This window comes from Grammomys surdaster, unplaced genomic scaffold, assembly GCF_004785775.1.
Source record: "Grammomys surdaster isolate TR1022 unplaced genomic scaffold, NIH_TR_1.0 125928, whole genome shotgun sequence".
Lineage (NCBI taxonomy): Eukaryota > Metazoa > Chordata > Mammalia > Rodentia > Muridae > Grammomys > Grammomys surdaster.
In genome coordinates this window covers 1987020-2002175 of record NW_021620751.1, presented here as the reverse complement: position 1 = coordinate 2002175, position 15156 = coordinate 1987020, and the positions used below count along the sequence as shown (strand labels likewise).

The 15156-nt window shown below is 37.1% G+C and overlaps 1 long non-coding RNA gene across 2 annotated transcripts in view; it reads right to left on the bottom strand.

The window, feature by feature from the left end:
* LOC114608664 overlaps positions 1–15156 on the bottom strand; it is a 46372-nt gene that overhangs the window by 25660 nt on the left and 5556 nt on the right. Inside the window, exon 4 of one of the 2 annotated variants that reach the window (XR_003709400.1) lies at positions 12851–13080. The exons of the other annotated variant lie outside the window; for it this stretch is intronic. This is a non-coding gene — a long non-coding RNA (uncharacterized LOC114608664). Of the gene's footprint in view, positions 1–12850; positions 13081–15156 lie in introns of those variants that run through there. 2 annotated transcript variants of the gene reach the window in all.

Genomic DNA, 15156 nt, shown 5'->3' with positions numbered 1-15156 from the left:
TTGATGAAACTAATTTGTATACTTAAAAGAACATTCTAAGTTATCTTATAAATATAAACATCCAGGGTCAATAAAACAGTACTATTTCTATGCAGTGCGTAAGACAAATAGCTTTGGACAGGGCTAGGCATGGGCGGTGATTCATTTCCCTAGTCCTAGTTCTTGGTAATCTAAGGCAGGAAGATCTTGAGACCCTATCTCATTAAAGAAAAACAGCCAGACTTGGTAGCACATGCCTTTAATCCCAGCATTAGGGATGCAAAGGCAGGAAGATAACAAGTTCAAGACAGCCTGAACTACATACTGAGATCCTGTATCAAACAAACAAAAAAAGCCGGGCGGTGGTGGCGCACGCCTTTAATCCCAGCACTTGGGAGGCAGAGGCAGGTGGATTTCTGAGTTCGAGAGTTCGAGGCTAGCCTGGTCTACAGAGTGAGTTCCAGGACAGTCAGAGCTACACAGAGAAACCCTGTCTCGAAAAAAACCAAAAAAAAAAAAACAAACAAAAAAATTCATGTATACCTTAAATGATTATAAATTACATTAAATTAGTAAAAATTTAATTTTAATTTTATTTTTTAAAAAAAGGTGTTAGAAACTTCCAGCCCTTTATATTAGTTTTCAAATATTAACTGCTCCAGGTTTTTCAGATGGTGTTAAAAAAAACAAAACCCTGAAGATCATAATAGCCCACAAAATGAAAGAAGAGTCAACCTTATAATTTCTTTCTTTTCCACTAGTCTTCATCATTAGTCTTTATGGTTATGGTGATGACTTGAATGAACTGTCTTCCATGTAATCATGTACAGTGCATCATTACAGTACTTCTTCAGTGTTAACATTTACAGGCTAATTGTATATGTTTTAATATTTACTTGATATTTGTATAGCAATTATGTCAATGTCTATACTGCCTCTTTGGGCTGCCAGATGCTTGATAATAATATATGGGTTTTCCTTTGGGACCTTCCCTAAAACGAGATGAGTGATTGATTATTGATGTCATTGTAAAGGTTAGGTTTTTAAAATAAATACTAAAAATAAGAAAGAGAATTGAAGAAAGAAATTAAAAAGGGAGGGAGGCCAGAGAAAAGACAGGCAGAGGGAGGAGTTACAGAAAGAGCTACAGAGTAGGAGCCCAGAATCCTTGCCTCTAACTCTGTGATGTATGGAAGTCTCTATAGGTGAGTCATGTCATCTACCTGACTCTCTTTCATTGTGCACAAAATCCAAAACTGAAGCCACATGATTTCTGAGGCTCTTCAACTCAAAACCTCTAGTTTCTCAGTGTCTTTACCAATGCTGGGCCGCCTTGAAAATTCTCTGTACATACTCAAAGCTTATGACTTTTCTTTAGATTCCAATTCATTTTACTTATTTAAATAAATTGCTATTGCAATTAAAAAAATGGAGCCCTCCTTCTGTGCAGTGGAGTCTAATTACTTTAATAGACTAAGGAAACTTACTATAGGAATTCTCTCCTAAACTACACAACTTCTTCCTCTTTTCAAATTTTTCCCACCTATACCATCTGCAAACATGATGTCTCAGTATTAGCTGTTACTACAGCCCTTAAGTTGATAATCCACTTCTTCCATCCTTGCTCTTCCATACTAAGGCTTAATCCATGTTCTTCCATGCTAAGGCATTGCCTTGATAGAACTCAGGTGAAGAACCATTTCAGAAATCTGGAGAAGTCTGCTATCTTAGTTTTCTTTCTGTGGCTATGATAAGACACTAACCAAAAACAACTTGGGCAAGAAAGGATCCACTTGGCTTATAATACTTTATCACAATCCATCTTTGAGAAAAGTTATGGCAGAAGCTAAAGCAGGATCTTTGAGACAGGAACCATGGAGGAATAGTCTTTACTGGTTTGCTTTCTGATACAATCAAGGACTCATATTCCCAGGAATGATAATAGCTACCATGGGCTGGGCCTTTCCACATCAAGCTTTAATCATGAAAATGCCTCACATTGTAGCCTACAGGCCAATCTGATGGAGGTAATTTCTCAATTAAGATTCTCTCTTCCCAGATGAATCCAGTTGTGTCAGGTTTACAGAGAAAGTTAACCAAAACACCAACTAAATTAAAAAAAAAAAGTTCTGTTTTTTGACAACTATGAAAGATAGATGGTCTTAGAAACCTGATTAAATCAAAACTTCATTAGCTGGCTTTACCAAGCACCGTGAGCATCAGCAGAATTCTATAGTCCAACCAAAGAATGATCAACTTTCACACGCTCATTTCAGTTCTTTACTTTCTAGGGCCATCTCTTTGTATCAAATTTTTAACAGTGGACTTCTTGAATTAAACATTTTATTACAAGTCATCTTGGGAGGTTATACCTGGAAGCATGCCAAGGAGCTGAAGAACAATGAACAGGAATGGAGGGAAGATGGTGAACTCAGGGTTTTGAAGGAAGCTATCCCAATGGGCATGTGACAATCTATAAGGAAATTCTGGGTTCCCCTTGAAATTATTTCAACATGTATCAAGAAACTTGAGCTATTTGTCCATAGACTCAGATTCACAGTGTTCACAGTGGAAGAAGGTAAGTCCCCCATTCAGTACCCCTGTAAGTACATACCAGCCATTCCAGCTAGGCAGAAATCCTGGATCTTTAAAGTCCACATGAACTGTATATAGAAGAATAAGATGAACTGGAGGAATGTGGTTTAAGACTCATCTGCTGTACCACCATGGGACAAAAACTTCCCTCCCTTCATATAAATTGGAGGTGCCAAGGACGTTTAATACAGACACTGAAATGAATTTACAAATGATTGGATTATATGGTTTGTTCCATCAACACTATGTATTCACAGGTTGAGAATATACCAAAATAAATCAAAATGCTATCAGTTACACATAGAATAATTGAACAATAGATGTCACATTTTCAAAGGAAGTTAGACCTTGTGTAGTGAAACCAGTGGAGATGCTGACAAATCCCTAGTGCAGTGTCTGCAGGTGGATTAGGCAGGGGATAGTTTTGAAAGGATCTTAACGAGATGGATTAGTAAAATTATGTGTAGGAAATGGAGAATGGAGGAGCAGAGGATCAATAATATTACTAATACTTTCCTCAATTTTCAGATATTCAAGTTTAGCACTTAGGAGAAACCAGGTTGAAAAGAAATTACAGATTTCTTCAGACAAAATAAGTAGACATCTTTCATACTGAACCTTATACTAATGCCATAGATGACAGGAGGTCATTTTGATCCAAGCATAAAGGCATTGCCTTCTTTTGACTCTACTTGACTTCCTTCTTAAGAGATCCGAGTCTTACTAACTGTCCTATGAGTAAGAACTTCCAGGAGGTTATTTGTTTAAGTTGCTCAATAATTTTTTTTACAGATACTCATAATGTTGCATTATCATAAGCCAAGAAATTGAACAGTTCATCCATCAGAGTGCTAGTAAGAGCTGTAGCAAACAGCCAAAAGGCGTGTTAACCATTGTCTAACTCCATTTCCTACTAGAGAATGCTCTCCAGGAAAAGAAGAACCAAGAGAAAACATGCATAGTTCTTAGCCAAGCATCAAAACAGGAGTGTTTCCCATTGTTTCTAGGAAGCATTGGATGAATGAACTGACCAGTTCTAGAATGAAGCAGGACAGATTTAGGATTAGCCAGTCAACTGCTGGCACATATTAAACTCAGCATGCTACACCCTGTTTGCTCTGGTATTAACACCAGCTGGCAGTGGTACATTGCTTCCACTGGAGAGGCTGACTTAATACTACCTCCAGCAAGGGCTGGCTCTATTCAGCTCTGAATGCAGATTCCTTTTCACGAGTAATGGATACAGCGGGTACTTTTTTATTCTTACAAGTTTCTTAATAATTAAAGTATTTAAAAATCTGAAACTTAAGCAGAAAAAAAAGATGTACATTTGATATGAATGTGGTCATTGACATTTTAGCCTGATTGGTGATATATTTATAAGTAGCTTTTTGATCCTCTCACTGTCATTTAAAAGGGAAACAAGCATAGCATGTTCACAATGTTGTGGGGACAGTGCTTTAGTATAAAACATATATAAAGGTCTTAGAAATAAGTAACTAATATATAATTTGAAGGAAACTTACACTATCACAAGTTTGCTTCACTTCTTACACATTGCATATTACATTTCTAGGCAATACGATTACTCTTTATAATTAGAAATGATTATGAGAGGGTTGTGCTATAGAGCAAATTAATTAAGAAGCGTATGGATGGCTATTCTCTGGAAAGCTCCCTCAAAACATTACAACATGTGAATGTGAATTAAGTGTTGCCTGAGAAATTTAGTGTATATAGTTAAGTTAAATAGTATACACTGACATGTCTGCCCTTCCAGAAATATAGTAAATGTTTCAGTGTTGATGACTTACTGGCTAGAATCATGTGACTCTTCTCTACCAATCTGCCAGTAATGTTCTTCTTTTAAACCATGCATCCTGAAATGAGTTACTCCTTTCTATATTGAAGAACTCTTCTAAAATGCAAAGTGAGTCTGAGAAGGAATATGTGCTGTCAGAAAATCCACAAGCCCTTCTGACTCCAAACCTGTGTACTTGTTTTTATTAATGGATCTCAGTTTTTCTTATTGCTGGATGAGAAATGCCAATAAATACTATTAGGAATAAAAAAAATCCTAGAAGGTTTTGAAGAAAATGAAAACTAATATTTTATTTCAGAATGGTATACATTTATAAAAGAATAATTCATACCTGTAATTCTAGCCCTCAGACAACTGAGAACTGTTACAAATTCAAGCCAGCTTAGGCTACATAGTGAGTTTCAAGCAAGCCTGAGCTACAAAATGAGATTCGGTCTTAACCATTTCCCTATCAAAAACTAATCATTGTACAATGTCCTCTGTGTCAAAAGTCATGTGGCTGCAGAACTGTGGGCCTTTATCTGAGTCCTCAATTCTATCCCATTGCATCTGATATAATGCCAACACCATGTTGTTTTTATTACTAGAAAGCTCAGTATAACTTTATATTAGAGATGGAGATACCACCAGTGGTTTGGTGGGGTTTGCCATAATTTTGTTTTTTTTTTTTTTTTGTTCAGGGTTGTTTCATCTATCCTAGGTCTTTTGTGTTTCCATATGAATTTTAAGATTTCTTTATTCAGTTTCTGACAAGAATTTCATCAGCTGTTAAGAAAAATGAGATTATAACATTTTCAGGTAATCAGATAGAATGGGAAATGATCATTCTGAATAAGGAATTTCAGACCGAAAAAGACAAATACTGCATGGTCTCTCTCATACACAGATGTTAGGTTTAAAACATTGTGTGTGTTTGTTTAAACTGAAGTATCCATAATCCAGAACTGTAGTAAGGGGTCACAGTGGGGGTGGGGAGTGGGGTGGGGGTGACAGATTTTGAGAAAAAAAGGGACAGACTGCATCTAGTATGAAGAGGAAGGATAATGGTAGGACAGAAGCATTTACATAAGGTATGCAATAGGAGAGCTAAAGACTTTTTAAAATGCCACATGGAAAGCTACTACTATAGAATCTTCCATATATACATATATATACATACACACACATATATATGTGGCGTTTAAATGTGGTTACCCTATGGGAGAACAATGCCTCTCTCTGACACCATAGGCTGTGAAAATCCCGGCGATAGGTGTATATTTTTTTACATTGAATTGTTGGTCAGTGGGGCCCCTTAGATTGCCCAAATATTACAGGCTATTGAAATTGCTTCTAGTCACATCTCCAGAATTGGAAGGTAAGACACAAGTGCTGAAGACAACAAGTAACTCAGTCACAGGATGTGGAGGGATCAAGATAGTAGACACATCATCCCTACTGGTTTGTTGTGGTTTTGTCTTTTACTGTTGATTGAAATGCTAATTGAGGGACCTCAAGACCTGGAGTCATCTGTATGTAGCCTCTGTGACCCTGTACCTAAGTTATTTCTGATTGGTAAATAAAGATGCCGTCAACCAATAGCCAGGCAGAGGAGGCATGGGTGGGGTTTAGGTTTCCCAAACTTCAATCATAAAGGACCACGAGGAAAGAAGGGTATCGAAGGGAAGAGGAAGCTGCCATGTGTTAGATGAGACATAACATCGTGACTCTGAGGGCTGGTTGACTGGAGTTAAGAGCAGCCCAGATGAAACAATGTAAACAGTAAGTAAAAACTTGGAGTTATCAACAGGAAAGTAGATTCTAACAGCATGGAGGGTAGGCAGCTACCCAGCTCTTGTGTTGCTTAAAGCTTATTGTACATATAAAGGCTGTGAGTGTCTTTTATCCAGGAACTTAAATACCAAAGGCAGGGTAGAAACCTCAGGCCAGGATTTAAACAATGACTACAACACTGGCTGGGTTTCCTAGTGCTAAACGGGACTATATATTCTATTAGAAGAGACATTCAACAGTTTTGCTCAGCTGTCAACCCTGAGAACTATAACAAAAATATACCTGGAAGACATGCTCACTGATATGATAATGGAAAGAATGTTATAGGTTATAGCTAACCACCCTCTGACTGCATTTCAAGCCTTTTCCACAAGATAGAGCTCATACCTGACATTGCTAACCAGACCAACGACCTAGGACCAGTTAAGTCCTAGGCTCTAATGCAATCATTTAGCAAAATAGACATAGTATCAAATTGTCCTCTAAGTTCTTATCCTTATACCTAGAGATGAGTACATTCTCAAACATCATTAGAGAGACTTCTTTTTGAAATAGTAATTAGTGTAGAGACTCATCTCTTTAATGCACAGAAATAAATGTAGGGTGTTGAGCTCTAAATGGCTTGTCTATACCATACCTCCTTCCCTCAAGACTCAGGTATCATTGTGGAAGAGAGGATAGAAAGGCTGTAAGATCCAGAGGTAGTGGATAAATAAGACATTTTTTGGCTGAACATAATAGGGCTGTGGCACATATCAAGCCAGATAAAATTCTATCATAGTTGGGCGAGAAGTTTATGAGGTTCCAATAGCTGAGACGCTATTGACAACCAATGGCTACTTGAAAAGAGAGAGTAAGTTTTCTTCAGGGATATGACCCCTTAAAGACTATGTATGCTTCAATAGATGGCTCCCTATATATTCACGCAAAGTAGACACAGTAGCTTTTTTAAAATGCTAGAGAGAGGGCACACGAAGTTGGGAGATAAAAATTATAGAAGTTTGAAGGAACTGGAAGAGAGAAAATGGAGAGTGGGTAGATTAGATCAAAGCACATCAAGTTCATTCATAAAGTTCTTTCTCCTCCCCCCCAAAACTAAGAAAATAACCATATCCAAATATGTATCTTAACATAAAAAAATATGTGTTTATTTTTAAAATAATGGTCGAATCCGAACATTTATTCATTCAACAAATACTTACAGAGTAGCTATTTTATACATAAGAGGCACTTTCTATGAATGAGGAGGTGTGGCAGTAACTATAGCAAATAAAGTCCTATGACTATCACAGTGATAAGTATTTATAAGCCTGTTCTTCAGGAAGAAAAGCCATGATTCACTAAATTCACTGTTAGCCATAATTTCAATACTTCACTATGGCCAACTTCAAGCAACTATCTGAATAGGCAAGAAATGGTGCACACAATCAGGCCTGAAGCAGCGATGGGGAGCTGAGGCGATGACTCTGTCAATAAAGAGCTTGCCTACACAAGCCTTGGGACTCAGTTTAGCACATTTGTAAAAGGCAGACATGGTGGCAAGTACCTGTAATCTCAGAAATGGGGAGGTAGAGGAAGATGGAACCCTGGGGCTCATTGCCCAGAGAGTCCAGCTGAATTGACAAACTTCAGCTTCAGTGAGAGACCCTGTCTCAAGTAATAAGGTAGAAAGAGAGGAAGGCTCCAGACATTAACCTCAGGACTCCAGAAACACGTGTACATGTGTGCACACACAGATACATGCACACAGACATATAAACACTCACAGAGACACAAAGATAGATAGATAGATAGATAGATAGATAGATAGATAGATAGATAGATACACACACACACACACACACACACACATATTCCCACACACATACACACCAAAGCAAATCAAGTAGACCATTGAAAACATAGGTATACTATCTTTCTCAAATAATGGGATAATTTAATCATGTGGTAGAAGTATACATTTTGAGAATATATTCTTCTCATAAAGCTCTTATGAATACATTAACTCCATGAGGAGTCCCAAAGACAAAGCACATTTAGAATTTGCAGTGGGAAAGTGGTATACTGACTGAAAAGATGTCAAATGTAAGGATCTCAAAAAACTTCATGGCCTGAAACCAGAAATGTTAACCTTGTTGTAAAGCAAGGCTCTAGCTGCATCAGACACCATTAAGTGCTAGCTATGCTACTGTTCCAGTCACCATTTATATCCCTCGAGTATTTAAGGCAACGGTCAGAGTTCACCTTGTGTGAGTTGCGAAAAATCATTTTTCTCCTGAATCCTCATGGTTCATCTATACAAAACAGTTTTGGAGGGAGAAAAACCCTAAATATCAAACTAACCCCGATATCTGAAATGATAACAACCTGACAAAAATAATAATTTAGAAACACTTTGGAAATGTTGATTAAAACATTATGATTGGATAATTTTCATTGTTTTTAGACCAGCACAGATAAGCAAGAAATTATACTTTCACAACAAACAAAAGTTTGCTAGCACTCAAACAATGATCTCTTGCTTGGTTTAAACGGATATTCAGAACAGTAAACTCATAAACATCTAGCAATGACTGGGTGTTGCCAGCATGGAATAGAAGTGATTCTGAAAAAACATGTTGTAAAAATGTTTTCTTCTGAAATGTTAGTAAAATATTAAGGTTGCAAATTTCATATATTATTTGAATGCAATATTTAGTATATACTATATTTTCTATGTAGAGTCGCTCCCACCTGTCACAAGTGTTTCCTTCCATGATTTTCATGACATGAATAACCATTATCAGTAAATATAGAGTGGAAAATTCTAGGAATAGCAATTCATGAGACATTAAAATATTTATTCCATTTTTATTTTATGCATGTGTGTTTTGCCTAAATGTATGTAAGTGAACTGCACCATGGGGGCCAGAGAGGGCAGCAGGTCCCCCAGAACTGGAGTTTTGGACAGTTGTAAGCTATCATGTAGGTACTAGGAACAGAACCCCTGTCATCTGCAAGAGCATCATGTGCTCTTAGCTTCTGAGCCATCTCTGGAGCCTCTAATCTGTGGCTTTTAGACTCAACACTGTTCTAAATAACATGATAAAAATATAGCATATTCTGCTATAGCCACAGATACACATACATCCTTCCACTTAGCATCTCCATGCTGGGTATACTTCCAGCCCATCAGTCTCTTAGGTGTTATCAGTTATTAGACTGATAGTCATAATACCACAGAGCTTATGGAACCCTTAATTTATGTAGCAAAGGCTGCAAGGCAGAATAGTAGCAATGCTCTCCAACAGCCAAAGAAAGGTCATGAAGAGCGTCCCTTATATAGAAAATTCAAAGTATAGTAAAGTATTCCAAGAGAACAAGAGAGCACATTTGGTAACTTCTACTGTAGTTTATTGCTATAATCATTCATTTTAGGACAAGTTATAAATAATCTCTTACTTCACCTATCTTGTACATTTGATTTCATCATTTTCATGAGCATCAAGAGAAACTATATATATAATATGTGGGGTTTACAGCTGTTCATAGGTTTTGACAGCCACCAAGGGTTCAGGAACATATCCTTAATACATAAGGTGGAACTACCATATACTAAACATTCATTTATTTTTATATATAGGTATACATTTGGATTATATATGTATATATGCTTATTAACACATATATCTATATTTAAATTTTGCAATGAGATTTAGACTTTCATAGACCATGTAGCTATGATATATATATATATATATATATATATATGCTCATAAATATGTCTAAAAATTTCAAAGAATGGTTTTACCATAGTATTGGTCTTCTTAGAAAACTTTATTTCATTAAATAATTGGAAATGGTTAACTTTTGTGTTCCCCAAAGTAAGATTTTTTTTAAAAGAATAACCTAAATAAATGTAAAATGATACTAAATCAAATAATATTAGGATTAAATTCATTATACTTTTACCTAGAACATGTAACAACAGCACAAAAAAACAAACAAAAATCAATAAGGTTGACTGGGTAACTGGTAAAGAAGACACCTGCCTGTCACAAGGTCGGGTTTCTCCGAGACTCCCGAGTTGTAGGATAGTCTGATAATAACTTCCTGCGAGGAACATAGATCCAAAAGTGGGTATTTGCCAAACAAAAATGAGAGCTCAGTATAACAATTTAAAAATAATTTTGGTGACAGACAACCCACAGATATTTGGCTTTATGCTGGTGAGCTTACTTCAGAGAATTAGATTCCTGATTCCACTTGCTCAGGTCTTGTAAACTTTGGGAACAGATTCATAACCTAGAACAGAGCCTACCATAACCTCTGTCATCTAGGTGCTGACAATCACTTTGCTAAAATCTTTGGAAAGACTCAACTGAGGCCTTCCCACACTGGATAATTTCGAGCATTCAACAGATGAACTTGGGTGAAGCATGGCTCTTAAGCTTCCTGACCATTTGTTTTTTCTTACAAACAGAAAATTAGTTATCCATCTCTACTCTGGTTGCTAGGATAAAATGTCTCTTTAAGGTTGTCAGTACGAATAACAACAACAGCTGGTGTATCTAATTTGCACTTAAATGACATTTATAACAGTGTCCTTCAGATCTCAGGATGCTCCTGATAGATTTTCTGTGCACATATGCTATGGATGGTACAAGATGGATCTGCGGTCCACAGTATACAGAAAAGCTGAGCCACGGGTCTCAACCCTTTGGGGGTCACATATCAGGCATCCTACTTATCAGATACCTACAATTCATAGAAGTAGCAAAATTTTAGTTATGATGTAGCAATGAAATAATTTTATGATTGGGGGTCACCACAACATGAGAAACTGCATTAAAGGGTTAACGCATTCAGAATGTTGAGAACCACTGGCTTAAGAGATCAGTCATTCTATGAAGGGCTGCTACTCCAATACAGTCATCTCTGGTTTGAGGTCGAGATGTCATGCAGGGGACCTCCTTCTAATAATTCAAACTCTTCAAGGATTCATGCCAGCAAGCCTAAAATAACTCTGAATTTAGTTGACTGAATAAAGAGATCTACCAGTAATCTTCTGTGCCTGGTCATGATATGAAACGGATTAGTCAAAATGTTACATTGTAACATTATTTGAGCCCAGACATTTCAAGTGGGCCCACATCAGCTTGCTAGCACTATTAGACACGTGGAAGCTGACGGCATGTACCTAATCTTGATGAGGTCCCCAAAGGTCTCTCCTGTAAGGGCCTCTACACAACAGAAAAGCCTGAAGAAGAGGAGTCATGGAGCGATTCAAATGGTCTCCTGGCCAGTTTGAAGCCTTTGGTTTTCATTTTTTTGTTTTGTTTTTTTGTTTTGAGACAGGCTGGCCTGGAATTTACAGATATGTGCCAGCAAGCCTGGCAAAGGACACTTTGATGTGAGAGAGCTTTGACTGAAGTACATATTCTTATTTCAAAACTGCTGCTATAGCACATCAGTTTCATGTAAAACTGTAGAATTAAATATACTACTCTGTCGGGTCCAGTTACCACTGCTTAGCAATTAAACCCTATGTTTACAATGCTCCTGAAGTACAACTTTGGAAATCAGTCTGGCAGTTCCTCAGAAAATTGGACATAGCATTACCTGAGGACCTAGAAATACCACTCCTGGGCATATACCCAGAAGATGCTCTAACATATAATAAGGACATATGCTCCACTATGTTCATAGCAGCCTTATTTATAATAGCCAGAATCTGGAAACAACCCAGATGTCTTTCAACAGAGGAATGGATACAAAAAATGTGGTACATTTACACAATGGAGTATTACTCAGCTATTAAAAACAATGAATTCGAGAAATTCTTAGGTAAATGGATGGAACTAGAAAATATCATCCTGAGTGAGGTAACCCAATCACAAAAGAACACAAATGATATTCACTCACCGATTATTGGATATTAGCCCAGAAGCTTGAAATACCCAAGATTCAACTCACAGATCACATGAAGCTCATGAAGAAGGAGGACCAAGTATGGGTGTTTCAGTCCTTCTTAGAAGGAGTAACAAAATACTCAAGGGAGCAAATATGGAGACCAAGTGTGGGACAGAAACTGAAGGAGGGGGCCGTCTGGAGACCATTCCACCTGGGTATCCATCCCATGTGCAATCACCAAAGGTAGACACTGATGTGGATGTCAGGAAGTGCATGCTGACAGGAGACTGATATAGCTGTGTCTTTAGAGGTCTGCCAGAGCTTGACATATTCAGAGGCAGATGCTCACAGCTAACCATTGAACTGATCAAGGGGTCCCAATGTAGGAGTTAGAGGGAAGACTGAAGGAGCTGAAAGGGTTTGTGGCCCCATAAGGAGAGCAACAATAGCAACCAACCAGAGCTCCCAGGGTCTAAACCACCAGCCTAGGAGCACTTAGGGAGGGACCCATGGCTCTAGCTGTATATGTAAGGGAGGATGGCCCTGTTGGGCATAGGTGGGAGAGAAGATCCTTGGTCCCAAGAAAGCTGGACACTGTGTGTGAGGGAATTCGAGGGTGGGGAAGTGGGAGTGGGAGGTAGGTTGGGGCACATCCTTATAGAAGCAGGAGGAGGAGGGATAGGATAGGGAATTCCTGGGCATGGGGGTGGGGGAAATGGGGTAAGGGGATAACATCTGAGATGCAAGTAAAATACCCAATAAAAAAATAAAAATAAGATGCTCCTGAAAAACCAATGTAATTTCTCTTTAATAATCACATTTGACAATAACTAGCTCTTCATAATTATGTGATATGCTTAGCAACAAGATCAAAGTTAAAAAAATACTCTGAAGAGGGACTGGAGATATTTGGTAGCCATCAGGAGCACTGCTTGTGATGCTGCTTCTGCATCGGATCTTGCTTTGAATGAAAATAAATAATTTATAACTGATTCTCAGATTTCAATTTCTCTTTGATTCTAAAAAAGAGAGGCATAAAGTTAAATACAAGTATATTTATAACATATAGATGCTTTACGCATTAATCAATAGACCTGAATATGGTAACAATGTGACTGAATATCTACATTTGTATTGCACATTAAAATATATACCTTATAATGAAAAATATTAATATATTTGAAGAAAAGTATAAAAGTAGAAAATATATAAGTATATATAAGTACTTATATATTTATATACTTATATAAGTAGAAAATGGACAATGGATTTTAATGTTCATATGAAGGCTAGAGAGATGTCTCAGTGATTAAGACTACATTCTGTTCTTTATATATGACCCTAGTTCAGTTCCCAGCAGCCATGTTGGGTAGCTCACAACTGCCTGTCAATACAGGGTATCCATTACCCTTTTCTGGTCTCAGCAGGACCTCCAAACATATGACATATATATACACACATACACATAAATAATAATTTAAAACATTTAAAATATATTTTTAAACCTAAGGAATAAACTAAAGTCACCTATAATCTTATCATCAAGAGATATTTACTTTTAATATTTTTTCCAGACTTTCTCTTTGCCTCATAATAATTATTTACATTCATTTATATACTCATTCATTCATTCATTCATTCATTCATGTGGCATGGAAAGAAAGACATGCAATGACATGCCCTACACTCAAGGAAGTCACAATCCAAGAGGACTCACAGCAGGCTTCTAAGGAAATTTGGAAATGTATCCATATTCCATCATAACCCCCGAAAACCAGTCAACAGAAAGGGAGGCAAGTAAAAGCTGGAGAAAGTTCCCTAGGCTGAGAACACAGCTCAGTTGGTAAAGTGCCTGGACTAAATAAAACCCTAGGTTCAAATCCCTAATATCACATGAACCGGGCATGGTAGAACACGCTTACAATCCTTCTAGGGCTCAGGGATCTTCAGGTGCCCACTGAAGAGCCCACCAGTCTCCAACTAATAGCCCCCAGCTCCAACCACACAGATGATCCTGGTTAAACTCAGTAGATCTCAAACAAACATAAAAAGCCAAACAACAACAGAATTAAAAATGGGGAAAGGATATGTAGGAAGGTAACGGGGATGAGAAGGAACCAAAATACATTTTTTACATGTATAAAACTGTCAAAGGAGAAACTCGATAAAAATCTTAAAAATGGTCTGTGGTATAAATATTAAGTATAAGGATCAGCAGCTGTCCGTTTATAGTCCATGCATAGCTAATAGATTTTTCAATCCATGAACAGGTTAATATTTTTATACTTAAAGTTAGAATTTTTAAGTGTTTTAGTGACTGAAAATTGATGATTTGGGTTTTCATATCTGCCATAAATGTACCTAAATTTACAAGGAATTGGCATAAGGAAAACAGGTGATGGGCTAGGTAGACAGATATGGAGAGGTTAATAGAGAGATGATAATGTGGTAGATAGACAGAGATAGATTGATGATAAATGGATAGATGGGTAGATAGTGGTAGATAGATAACAGATAGGCAGATAAATAGATGATTGATAGATGGATAGATAGGTAGATAGATAATGTATAAATGGATGATAGATAAAACTTGGTCATATAGCTAGCCTCCTCTCTAACTAGATCATAACTTAAATAATCTATTTTAACCTATTCTCTGACACATGGCTGATTACCATGAGTCTGTCTCATCACGTCTTCCTGGGTGAATCTCCTGTACCTCAATTCCAGAATTGTTTCTGCCTCCCTAGTGTCCCTCCTTCTATTCTACTTATTCCTATAAGAAATACAGGCATTTTAATTGACAAGTGATACATCCATACAATACCCAAGATATTCTCTCTACATAGATGTTAGATGAATAGATGATGATGAAGATAGATAGATAGATAGATAGATAGATAGTAGATAGACAGATAGATGATAGATAGATAGATAGATAGACAGACAGATAGATGATAGATAGATAGATAGATGATAGATAGACAGACAGATGATAGATAGATAGATAGATAGATAGATAGATAGATAGATAGATAGATGATAGATAGACAGACAGATGATAGATAGATAGATAGATAGATAGATAGATAGAT